Consider the following 12,408-nt stretch of genomic DNA (forward strand, 5'->3'; position numbering starts at 1 on the left):
GAACACTCTCCCACGTTAGCATCCATTTTCAGAAAAGTGGTGTTAATAGTGGCTGATGGTCTGACCAAGGAAGCTTGTATTGCATCCTACCTATTTATGAAATCTGTGATAAGGTTAAGACGCAAATCTGGAATGCTGTTCACTGCTTTGTATTTAAAACAGTGTTCTAGCAGTCTACAACGGGCGTATGGGGGTAATCCTCATGTGTCTGGTCTTTTACCTTTCCCAGTCTCCTTGACGAGGTCAGGTTATCCGACCATTATTCCTGCTTTTCACAGGTTAATGATTTATAAAAAAGATGAAAAAGCTGATTTATTAGTACGTATGTACTTATCCTTCTTCACTTTATCCTATGTGATAGAGTTATCTAAGAAGGTTAGTCAAAGTACTTTTGAATCAATTATGACACCTGTTGAAAATATGGAAAATGGAGTGTCCTTAGTTGGTTTAGTAAAGAATAGTTTACCTACTTTGGTACCTCGGTACCTGAGGAATATCAGGTCCATACCTCTGATACAAGGTATGACCTGGGATCCTACATGGAAGTCCTTACCATCATTTGTATTATGCCACTTTAAAGAAGGTGGTCTAAAAGGTACAGTATTAGATAATCAAAAATAGAAAAGTCTCTTTACTTACCTACCGTACGAATTGATGAATTGGGCTGCAATGGTACAATTTAGCCATCAGTATGGAGAGCAATGGTCTCAGGGCACAATATGGCCTGAGTATATCCGTTACCCTCTCTGTACAAATAAGAAGATATTTAGTGGTAATGGTCTCGATGACTTTTCAAAGTATGTCGGTCCATTACTACCATATCCTAAAGATTATGGGTTCTCTTTTCTCCCCGGAAAACTCGCATGTGCCTACCCTGGAGGAGGCAAGAGGCGAATCTTTGCCATAGGAAACTATATCAATCAGAGGTTGTTGAAACCAGTCCATGATTGGTGTATGACTGTTTTACGGTCTATACCGTCAGATGGCACGTTTAATCAAAGAAAACCTCTTGATAGGTTAGTGGGCAAGAATACTGACTTCTCTTATGATTTAACAGCTGCTACCGATAGGTGGCCTCTGCTAATGATGTTAAAGATTGTAAGTTCTTTCTTTGATGCTCCAGTCATTAATCATGAATGGCGTCGGACTATGTCCAACCCTGAGAGATCTCGGTTTGGACTTATATGGCGTATTTATGATATAGTTGCCATTAAAGGACTAGACTTTCAGGTGCCTATCCTGGAAGGATCAGTTTCATCTTCTGGATGGCTGATTGGTGGGATGGATCCTTACAAGAACTTTCTTGTTACTGCCGCAGGTTGCGAGCAACCTGCTGCAGGTAGAGGCGTGGTTCGTCCAGGAGTCATACACTCCTTCGGTGAACCTCGCCCTATGCGGACCATCAAATATAAGATGAGTTCATCGAAGGAGCAGAAGAGGGGAGAGGAGGAATCTGTCGCTACTGTAGTTGCTCTTTTGTCTCTATCTGTCGGTCCAAAACGAGCGTATCGGTCCATTCCGTATTCCCGTTCTCTTATAAAGAATGGGTCTCTTCCCCTGGCCTCGTTGTCTCTATCGATCTCACAAGTCTTTCTGGTATAGGCAAGGGCTCATCTGTGAATGAATCCATTTACTATATTCCTCTCCCCCCCCCAGTCCGGTCCCCTTCTTTGTATCGGTCTTTGTTTTGGAGCTGAGGTCGAAAGGTGGGAAAGTCCCCGTCTTGACCGACCAACTGCCGAAATGCCCTTGCTTGGGTCAGCTCTTCGGGGGTCAAGTCTTTTGACAAGTTTTTCTGAGGCTACCTTTCTTAGTAAAGGCTTTTCTTTGTGGTTTGTGATGGGTCTAGCCCCGTGAGCCTTTCCAAACGTTCTCAAATTGGCCTCTTTGTTGTTGTCGCGGGCGTATGGTACTACGGCCTTTCTTTTTCCACTTTCTCAAAATGTAGAGCAGCGAATCGAGAGTCTCTCGCTATGTCCCCATTCCTTTCTTCTATTCTATGGCCGATCTTATATAATCCAAAGCCGGTGCAAGCGATCTCATAGGGGAGGGGAATAACTCGAGATAGGAAAGCATTAAGCAAGAAAAAGCTTTGATTTGACTAAAGAAGGCCGGTTCTCCTAAGCAATTAAAGGGCTACGGCTTTCGCGGGCAAGAAAGGCGCGAATCCCTCGCACGATACCGATTCCGTTAAATATCGAGATTTGAATGAAAGTATAGTGTACACCCCGGCCGCTTTCTTGGAACTAATTGATAGGCACTTAGTGTTATAACTATATAAAAAAATATAACAAGCGTGCGATATGCCAACGGAAAAACGTAGTCACGGCCTGTGCTATAATGCATCCCCAAAAGCCCTCCACCCCACCAAAAACTCAACAACCCGTGGTGCCTGCTCGTGACACATAGGGCTTGCTGCGATTCTTTTCTTGCTGTTCGTGATTACTCTTAAATGGATGGCGAACGGATTTCGACGAGGGAATGGGTTGATAAAGCCTTCCCCCTCGTCTTCTACCGCTTCGGTGGCGTCCCGTTGGCAGTTCCTATGGAGATCGCTCCGAAGAACTACGCGGCGGTTGTGGCTGGTCGTCCTCAAACCGACCGACGAGTCTGCAATATATTTGATTTTGAGGAAACCGAGGTTTGAAACCCGGCGGAAAAATCTCGATATTGCTTGGTGGGACGTTTCCTCCGAGGCCACCCTCTTATACTTCTACTTGTCGTTCGGGAGTTCGCTCGCAAGAACTGGCGTACCAAGGGAGATCTTTCGATCACTCTGTTAGACCCAAGGCACGTCTTCATCAAGCTCTCGAACAAAGAAAATATGCACCAAAAAAGAAATCGAAGTTTTTGATTGAGGGATTGATGTTTAGGGTTTTCTGCTGGAGCCATGATTTCCGTCTCCGCAATGGTGATCCAATGCATGCGCCTATTTGGCCCCATCTGCCTATTGTCTTCTTCTTTGAGTTTCGCCTGTTTTCTATCGTCTCTACTTTCGGAATTGGCCTGACCCTTGATGGTCCTACGAAGCTTGTCTCACGCCCCAACGTAGCTAGGGTTTGTGTAGAAGTCGGTCTTCTCAAGGAAAACCTCCAAAATCGTGTTTGGATTGGATCTACTGTGTATGGATCACCAGCAAGAAATCCTTTCTTTTTGAATACCTAAGTTCTGCACGCATTGCAGACGACAAGGTCATGCCCGTTACGAATGCAAAGTGGCAAATAAGGAACCTGGTGTCAACCCGTCACCGAGAATGGCCTATGTTCCAAGAACCAATGCTACCAATACGGTCAGCACCTACCACTGAAACGATGCCTGCTGCTGATAATGCGGCTATTGTTCAAAATGCACCTGCTGAGGTGAATGCTGGTGTGGCTGAAGCTGCAAATAATGCTCCGGTTTTTTTTCATGCTAATAACCCAACCAATCCAGAAGCTTTTAAGTAAGTGAGGGCTGTGCTATCACTGAAGTTAGCCTTCGTGATTCAGATGTTGCTGCTGCTGACATGCAAACCATTGAAGATGGTCCTCGGGGCGAAGAGCTTGAACCAGATAACAATCCCCAAGCTCCTGTTCTTCAACAACCGGAGTATTTAGCTATTGGAAAATCGCCTTCGGTTAACGCAGCCCCTAATACCGGCGGTAGCTCTGCCTCACGGGGACAGCAGGAAGAGGAACTAGTTGGCAGAAATGCTTTTGATAATCAAGACCCCCTACGGATCATGCACTGGATTTATTCGGCCCGGAATCCAATGAACCGATGGTTAACCCTCTTTTTTTAGTGGTTGCCATACAGAGACAAGTTCGCGCTTTCTCCTTAGAAGGAAGGAGCGAAAGCCAGGTTGGAGAGGAACGAAAAGCCTCTTCATTCCAATAATCATGATGAAGAATCGAACCTCTCAGGACCCACAATCATCTATCTTTGAGAAAGATTTTAAACCGGAGCCTCCGAACAAGGCAAACAAATGGCAGCACCTGGGTAAGAGCGCGACTACTAGGGCACAATCCAAACTTGGGGCTAAGCCCCACCCCACTCTATTTAAAAAATTTCCACAATTGCAATTGTTTGGGCGTCAGCAATGGCCCCACGCGTAGACGTCTCGACGATCTTGCTCGGACCGGGCTTTCGTTTTTGGTTATCATCCTGAAACCAATGGTTAGAAGGGCCAACTATGTATCAAAATGGAAGCGGAGATTGCGTATGGATGGATGAATGTCGAACATCTCGGATGAATGCCCTGCCAATATCTTGGTCTTTTTGAGAGAAGATATCCTTGACCTGTCTATGATTGAAGCCAATGCCCAATTCATTTCTACCAATGCAAAGAGAAAATGAAGAAAGACTCAGGTACGCCCCCTTTTTGCTCACGCAAGCTGTTAAACTATTGATAGGCGAGACCCGTGGGATGAATTTCGAAAAATGACTCTAATAGCTCTTCCCCAAAAAAGCTTCTTAAAAGAGATTTGAATGCTGTTTTGTCACCGGAAGAGAAACTGGGGGGCTACTCCTGCATAGCGTAGCAGAGAGGGACTTTAATGAAGCTAGGCTGTGAACGATTGTGGCTTAATGGATGTGGGATTTGTTAAAAGTAGGTTCCCGAGGTGTAATAATCGTAAGGGGACTCTTTCTATCTGGTCAAGACTAGATAGAGTTTTCGCAAACAGCAAATGGTTGTCCATCTTTCCTAATATACGAGTGGAGCACCCCCCCTGACTCAAATCAGATCATTGCTCACTCTTGATCAAAATAGGCCTTAAAAGCGCCGCCTTCCGGCCGTTTAAAAAAGGGGGATTTTGGCTTGAATACGACTCTTTTTTGGAGGTGGTGTCTACCTCTTGGAAACAACCGGCCTGGGGATCCCCGTTATACCCTTTCTTTTCTAAATTGAAACGACTTCAGTCTTGGGGGACCTCCAACTTTGGAATAAATATGTTGTGGGATCGATTTTTCAAAGATCAAGGAAGCTCCATTTCATTTCAGGTCTACGACATTCAGAAATTCTTCTCTGGAAACAGAAATCCCGTATCAAATGGCTAAAGGAGGGCGATAGAAAGAGACCAGATTTATTCATCTTTCCACTTTAGCTAGAAGATCCAGAAAGAACTCAAAAGAAGTTGTTAAAGATGATGGCTCTACCCTTAGTGATGTGTTTAAGGTGGGGGTCAAAGCAGCTGACCACTTTCAAGGACTCTGCTTTTCATGGTTTCCGAGTGGGGGGGTGGCGCCTGAAGCCTAATCTACTTATATGTATTCCCACGATGATCACTGATGCTGAAAATCTCTCCCAGGTTTCCACGCCATAACGATTGGAAATCCATGATGCGGTGAAAATAGAGCCTGGTGTGCCCCCCTATCCTTTTCATTTATGGATTCTCGGGTCTTTTTGACTCTAACTGTTGGAAGATTATTGAAGACGACCTGGTCAGGGCGGTTCACAATTTCTTTGCTGAAGGCGCTGTTAAGCCCTAAGTTTGAATTCGAATTTCATTGCCCTTATTCCGAAAGTAGAAAGTCCTTCACATTTTCACTAATTCCGACCTACTTTTCTTTATGGGATATTTGAAGGAGAGCTTTGTGACTTTTTCTAAAAAATGCTCTCTAGCTCGAAAAATGAGTTGGATTCTCCCTAGAATCATTTTTAAGGAACAAGGGTTGTTAAAGGACTCACTATTGTAGAGAAGATCTCCTTGGCTCACGAGGTGGCTAGGGGATTTAAACCGAAAGGCTTAATAGGGGTGAGGGAGGGTCAAAAGAAAGTCAGGATATGGCAAAAGCATCTTTTTGGATCGAATGGGCTTGTTTGTTGGGGGTCATTTTAAATGAAATTTCGGCTTTTGTGAGAAATGGCGGAATTTGATACATGGATGTTTATGTAATGAAGACTTTGGAGTGCTTGTGGATGGTGTGCCACATGGGTACTTTCCAGCTTCTCGAGGGCTGCGACAAGGGTTCCAAACCTAGCCTGTTGATTTTAGCTGAAGAAGTGCTAAGCCGGGGCCTACAGGAGTTGGTATCATTGAAAATGATAACACCTTACCATGGTTTGAGATCGTGCCCAGCACTCTCCCACCTTCTCTTCGCGAACGATGTTCTAATATTATATAATGGCCATAAACGGAATCTTAAGAAGCTTCAAATCTTTCTGGAAACAAGTCAGAAGCTGATTGTAATGGCCAAAAGGTCAATTTCGATAAGAGCCAGTGCTTCCTCTCGAACAGAGCTCCTCGCAGAAATTCCAGATCATTGAAGAAGAATCAAAACCTTTGGTTTTGCCTATAAAGTACCTGGATGTTCCCTTGTCCCCCAAGATAATAAAGAGAGAGCAATGCCTTCCTCTACTAGAGAAAATGAAAAAGAGAATCTCAGGTTGGAAAAGCAAATTGTTGTCCTCCGGGGGTCGACTAAGGCTTATTGAACATGTTCGAGTATTCCGATGCACATGTTCAAAGTTTTCTCATAAATGACCCGGCTTACACTTCGGCTACTAATAAGGGGACAAGACCTTACAACTAGATTGGAGATGATCCCTTCTCTCCAGTGAGTGCAGTGAAGGACTCTCGCCTCACCCGCCCGTTTGACTTATGGCATCATCGACTTGCTTTTCAACCTAAGCGATTTCATAACCAGAGAGAAAGACCTCTCTTTCGGGATCAGTCCCGTCCCTAGATGTAGTAGTCAATCAGCGGGACATTCAAAGAAGCTATGCACCTTCACTGAATGTTAATGAAAGCAAGCCCTTTCATCCTAATCTCATCTACAGCAAAGGGGGGCCGGGCGTAGCGCCTTCTTTTTTGGGACACATAGGCTATTACAGACGCATCACTCTATGCCATTGGATGTATGTTGGCGCAGGAAGGGCCGCTTGATCACCCCATCTACTTTGCAAGTAGACGACTTGGAGCTTGGGAATTAGACAACCACCAAACCCTCTTTATCATGATCCGACCCACACCTAAGACCCAAGATTGAGCACCAGAGCTGCTCATAACAACGTACCAAAAGGAAGAATGTGATGAGTTCATATTCTCCAGATTCGACTATAAACCAGATAGTGAGGATGAAAAAAAAGCATTAGCTACCTCGTTCGTCTTCCCGTCTTTCCCGCTGCCATCTTCGGTGGATGGCCCCCTCTCTCTTAAAGCTTCTATGCGACCCATGTAGCTATTTATTGGTGCCTTTGCTTCCCGCGGTTTCTTTGACTATAGCTCTGCCGCCATCCTTGCTATTGCTTATGGGACTGAATCAATAGAAAAAAGAAAACTAGATCAAGTGCTTATACCCCTTTAGCTGGGGGAACCGGGTATTCAATGGGCTCTGAATCCGGATATTGACCCCTTTACAGAACTGAAACTGAGATTCAAGGATTTTAGCCGACTCAAGCGGGTAGTCCTTATTAGTCAAGCTTTGGCTCCCGAATGGAAACAGGATCCGTCCAAAGGGAAACTGATTCTCAATCTCAATCTGTATTTATTCAAAGTGGTTTTGTATTCATATATGGGCGAGATAGTGCTTTTACCTTTTATTGGGTCATTAATGCATCAATGGAGTCAACTTAATATTCAGTTTTTTTTTAGAAGTTGGTCGGCCTTGACATAGATATACTATAAAAAAGTGCCCACCTCCGTGTGTATTGCGTCTTTGCTCCAATCCGGCGAAGTAAACTGCCTTTCCTGCCGCCGAAGGAACCTGTGCCCATGCCTATGCCTCAAGTAAATAAAGAAGCTTTCGAAATGGTGGGTCGGTTGTAGATAGAGAGGTAGGGATCCGTATCAGGTCGGGATGCCGCTCTTAGTGTGGTACCTCTAGGGCTGGCTGCTCTCGACCCCTAAGGAGAGGTAAACGAATGCTCTTCGAATTGGTACCTAAACCCTAGTTAGTTCCTGCCACCTATGCAGCTCCCCCTGCTGGTAGGTGATCAACGGAGACTAGTGCTTTTGCTCTTGTCTCTGCCACAGCAGCCTCCGCTGCTTTGTTTGGATGCTCCAACGTGTGCTTCAACCGGCGTATACAAGATCAATTTGAATTGAAAAAGACTGAAAATGGAATGGAAATTGCCGAAACCCCATGCCAACATTTCATTCAATGTTTGGCCGTCCAGCGAATGCTCGTTCTGTTGTCATACAAAATCGAAGCCCTTCTCTAAATAGGGCTGATCCGTCGGAAAGAAGACAGAACGAACTGGATCGGAGAAAGAAAATCGAAATCGTCAAATTATGCACTAACTTGATGGAATGCATATATGAGGAACCATGACATTTCTGGGTTGTCGCGGAAGAAGTTGAAAACTCGAATTCACAAGGAATTCTATCCCATTGGGTTTGAGGAGGACTGGTAGATTCGATGGCAGTGCGCCAGGGAAAGGGCCAAGCTGTACAAGAATACCCCCATTAAAGTACCAAACAAAGGGTTCCACAAGCAAGCTCTTCTTCTGGGGATCTCCATTGAGAAGCATCAAACCCTAATGAAAGATCTCTCCCCATTAGCAAGAGGTAATCATTTTCAAGCCACAAGAAGGGATCTCCTACCGAACGATAGGAAAGTGAGTTCTTCCAGTTGGCATTCATTAGTCCGCTTGGGTAGGAGCACCTAGTTGATCGCCCAACAAAAGAGTTGTTTAGCGAATGACTCAACCTATGCATCCGGTATTTACACACTCTACTTCGAGGTGTAAATCACTGAAACTCTTTATTCCCCCTACCCCTGTATTAATGAAAGAATAGAATGAAGTTCTTTGACCTTGCGAGCACCCACTCAAAATAGGGAGGGCGAACTCTTATCTCCCCGATCTCCAAGACCGCAAAAAAGATGGAATTTTCCGTCTTCTTAGCCGACGTAAGACCTTCATCCAGCAGCAAAAAGCTGTCCCTTTGAGCTGCTCAAACTTCTTCCGGGTATGAAGAAGCGGGAGTGCACCACATGGAGGAGAACCCTACTCGTCTTTGTATGCCAAGTCATTGGACCGGCGAAAGAAATTCTCCCGAGGTTGAGCTTTCAAAGCGGGATCGTTCCAACGCGCCCACGCCTTACTGCTTATTCAGGGGCGGGCGGACCATTCGACATTCATAGCCTTTCAATCCTATTCGGATCTTGCAAGACTGGAATATGAAACTCAAGTCATCCTGAAATATGCTAGGAGCTTCTTCCCCACATATCCTAACCGGACATTTGACTCTTTGGTCGAGCGGAAAGCCGATTCGTTGGGCGGAATAAGCAGAGGAAAGAAAGAGAAGACTGACTGACTCTGACTCTGACTGCTGATTTCATTCAAAAGCGAAGGAAGAAAGCTACTCGACCAAAGCAAGCTGAAAAACGCGTTAGAAAGACTCAAATGGTAAGTCAACCTTAGCTAGTCCGTAGGTCCGTTAAGGAAGTGGAACGAAGCCAAAGCTTGACTTTACTAAACAAGCGAGAAAAGCCCTTTCTATCTTATTAGTCAAGCGCTAACGCGCCCCTTATTGAAAACGGCCTAGCTAACGCGCTTTAGTTTGATTGCAGCTCGCGCAGGGGCGCTCACTTTTTTTGGCTGAGCCCTATCTTGCTGGTAATGGATTGATTCTTGAATCTTGCTTGGTTTAGGCAGGTAAGTGTTAAGAGGCTCTTTAAGGCTTTCATTAGGTATACATAGCTACACATAGGAGTTTCTTGCAATACATATGGTTGGCTTCGAATCACATGAAGCCCATATAGATGTCCACCCCTATTCCCTCTAAAGCTCTCCCAGTGGGAAACTGAATCAGTCCATACAAGGACCTACTGAGTCATCAACCCTTGCATCTATTTGATGCATCATCACATGGCCGTCGTCTAACTCCTCGAGAATCATGTCATTCGCCTGTCACGTGTTGCCACCAGAGTCATAAATACTCGAAGTAAGCTCATGGCTCGCCCCTATATCTAACCACCGCTCACCCCGATCACATATTGGCACGTTCATGATGCATCATGATCAAAAGGCCGTAAAAAAAACCTATGCATCAGTCTACTGTCATGATCACATATTAGCTCGATTTTCTTGACGGCTTGAAGGCGAAGCCGCCTATTTCTTAGGGCAAAGGGCGCTCCCTCCTCCTAACTCCTTCCACTTCTCCGAGGGACAGGGACTACGGCTTGACCTTCGGGGAAGAACTCCGTGGGACCCCTCCTTGACGGGCGCCTAGATAGTGAAAGGTTCTCCCTTTGCAACGCTGGAAGCTAAGCAAAGTCACGAAGCTGGCTGACTACGCTCGAGCAGAGCTCAGGCCCGGAGGTGGTGGCTGAACTCGCCGCAGAGTTCAGGAGCGAGCAAGACTATCTTGGTGAATGCAATAAGAATCGGCTGCTTGCCGCAGTTGCCCATGCTGCTATCCGCCGCCGAAGCGCTCAAGGGATTCGTGCTTGGATGTCGAGATCAGGGGACTCTATCCAATCTATGCGGAAATCCATTTGTGGTGGAACAAAGCTAATATAAAGAATAATTATAGAATTCTCTTCTTTATATTAGCTTCGATACAAGAGATCGGCCCCGAAGCAAGGTATGGTGGGTGCCAGCTACTTTCACTTGTTAGGAGTAGGGGCTGAAAAGAGCTCTTTGTATAGGTTAGGTTTGCTGGGCTTTGATGCTTACCTTATTATTCAAAAAAGGGGAAGGTTTGAGAAAGGAGCTTTTAAGCCCTTTTGCTGGATTGTTGGTCCGCAGCCCCGTCCTATAGAATGAATAAGGAGAGGCCTATCGATGACCGAGCCAGTCAACCACTTATGATGACTTACCTCACCCCCTTGTCACTTAAGGGGCGAAGTAGCTGAAGCGAGTCTAAAGGCCAAAGAGTGATCTTTGAACGCTACTACGCATCCTTACTATCTAGTGTAAGGTAGGTTTGGGTATAGCAGGACTTGAACCTGCGACCATTAGGTTAAAAGCCCAATGCTCTACCAACTGAGCTATACACCCAAAAAAAGATGTAGTAGTAAATAAGGATTGGTGCGGAAAAGAAAAGAGGGCGGCCCCTCTTCTTCTCATCATATTAAAGGGGCGCGGCTCTGTATGAGGCTCGTACTGCGGAGCAAGCGAAGAAAACGTAAGGACGCGCTTTAGCACTCCTGCAAGAAAACGGCCTAGCTAACGCGCCCCTTATTGAAAACTCAAGGAAAGCCTTTCTCGATATGAGAAAGATGCGCTCAAGCACCCAACCTATACAAAGGGCTTGGGCTCTAAAGCCGGCCTTACTCAACAAGCACCTTTATTAGTAAGGTTGATTGTTTCCACTCATTGAAGATTCTATCTACAAAAGAAGGTCAACGGGGGATACTAAAGTCGCTCTTACTGACACCATCTACGAGAAGGTAAGGTCGTCTTTCTTTCCAGCCGCCATACGGTTCGCCTTAAAGACGGAGAAAGGGAGGAGCGGTTATCTATGTAATTACGGTCTTTGTTGGCCGTTGTTCCGGTCGAGCACTCTCTTTTCTTTGTCCAATTCCGTCTTACCAAAGAAGACTGACTTCTGACCAACCCGCGAAGGGTTGTGAGGTTGGACCAGGTACGAAGAATGAATCTATATCTGTGTACGGAAGTAGCTGGCCGGCGGCCGCTCAACTGTTCGAGCGCAATGCAGTGGTGGTTGGTTCCGATTCGACAAGGGTAGAATGCCTGGTCGAAGGTCCAGTACAGTAGGTAGCAGGCGTCTTCGTTTTGGCTCCCGAGCGAGAACGATAAAGAACTAGGCGATGCACCATCCTTGCTGCTACGTACGTTGACCTTGACTTGACGGATTCATCCAATTGAACCCACACTCAAAGGAGGACCACAAGCTCGGGGCTCGACGAAAGAGAAAGTATCAACATAAAGAAACTTCTTGGGGTTAGCAGTGAAAGAAAGAGCCCGGCATTCATTTCTTCATTCATATTCATAGCGGAGTCTACTAAAAGAGGGACCAGCCTCATCGTGGTGATTAGAGGGCATCTCTGATCGTTCACCTCTAATGTGACACGTTCCCTCCCAGTTATATGATCAACGGGATCAGTCGGCTAGAGAGCGGGGCTATTCTTCTTCCAGGGAGGCAAAGTCGTCCCCTCTACTGATCGAACCCTCAGTTCGGAGGTCTTCGTCAACATGTTACGAGGCTCCAGTCTTCGGCGGGTCACCATTACTTGACTTAGAAAGGCGAACATCTGGGCAAGGGAAAGCGCAGTGCGCCTGGTGCAAATGGCTTTTTTTTGATGATATACCAATCAGAATGGAGGGCCCTACCTACGTACATGATTGATAGAATCACTACTACGGGGGGGGGGGCGGTCAACTTGATGCAGGAGAGGCATGAGTGCAGTTCGATCTTGTGGTGTATTCGTTTGTAGTGAGTAGGGCCTCTTTCTCGTTGATCAGTTCGCCTCCGCTCTATTGAAAGGTCTCCATTCCTACGGCGGTTTTGTCAACGA

At 45.8% G+C, this 12,408-nt stretch overlaps 1 non-coding gene across 1 annotated transcript; it reads right to left on the reverse strand.

Annotated features, from left to right (window-relative positions):
* Positions 1 to 10,854: 10,854 nt before the first annotated feature.
* trnK(UUU) lies at positions 10,855 to 10,927 on the reverse strand. The gene has a single exon. It is a non-coding gene; the product is annotated as a tRNA-Lys (tRNA).
* Positions 10,928 to 12,408: the final 1,481 nt, after the last annotated feature.

Source organism: Carica papaya, mitochondrion, assembly GCF_054855325.1.
Source record: "Carica papaya mitochondrion, complete genome".
Lineage (NCBI taxonomy): Eukaryota > Viridiplantae > Streptophyta > Magnoliopsida > Brassicales > Caricaceae > Carica > Carica papaya.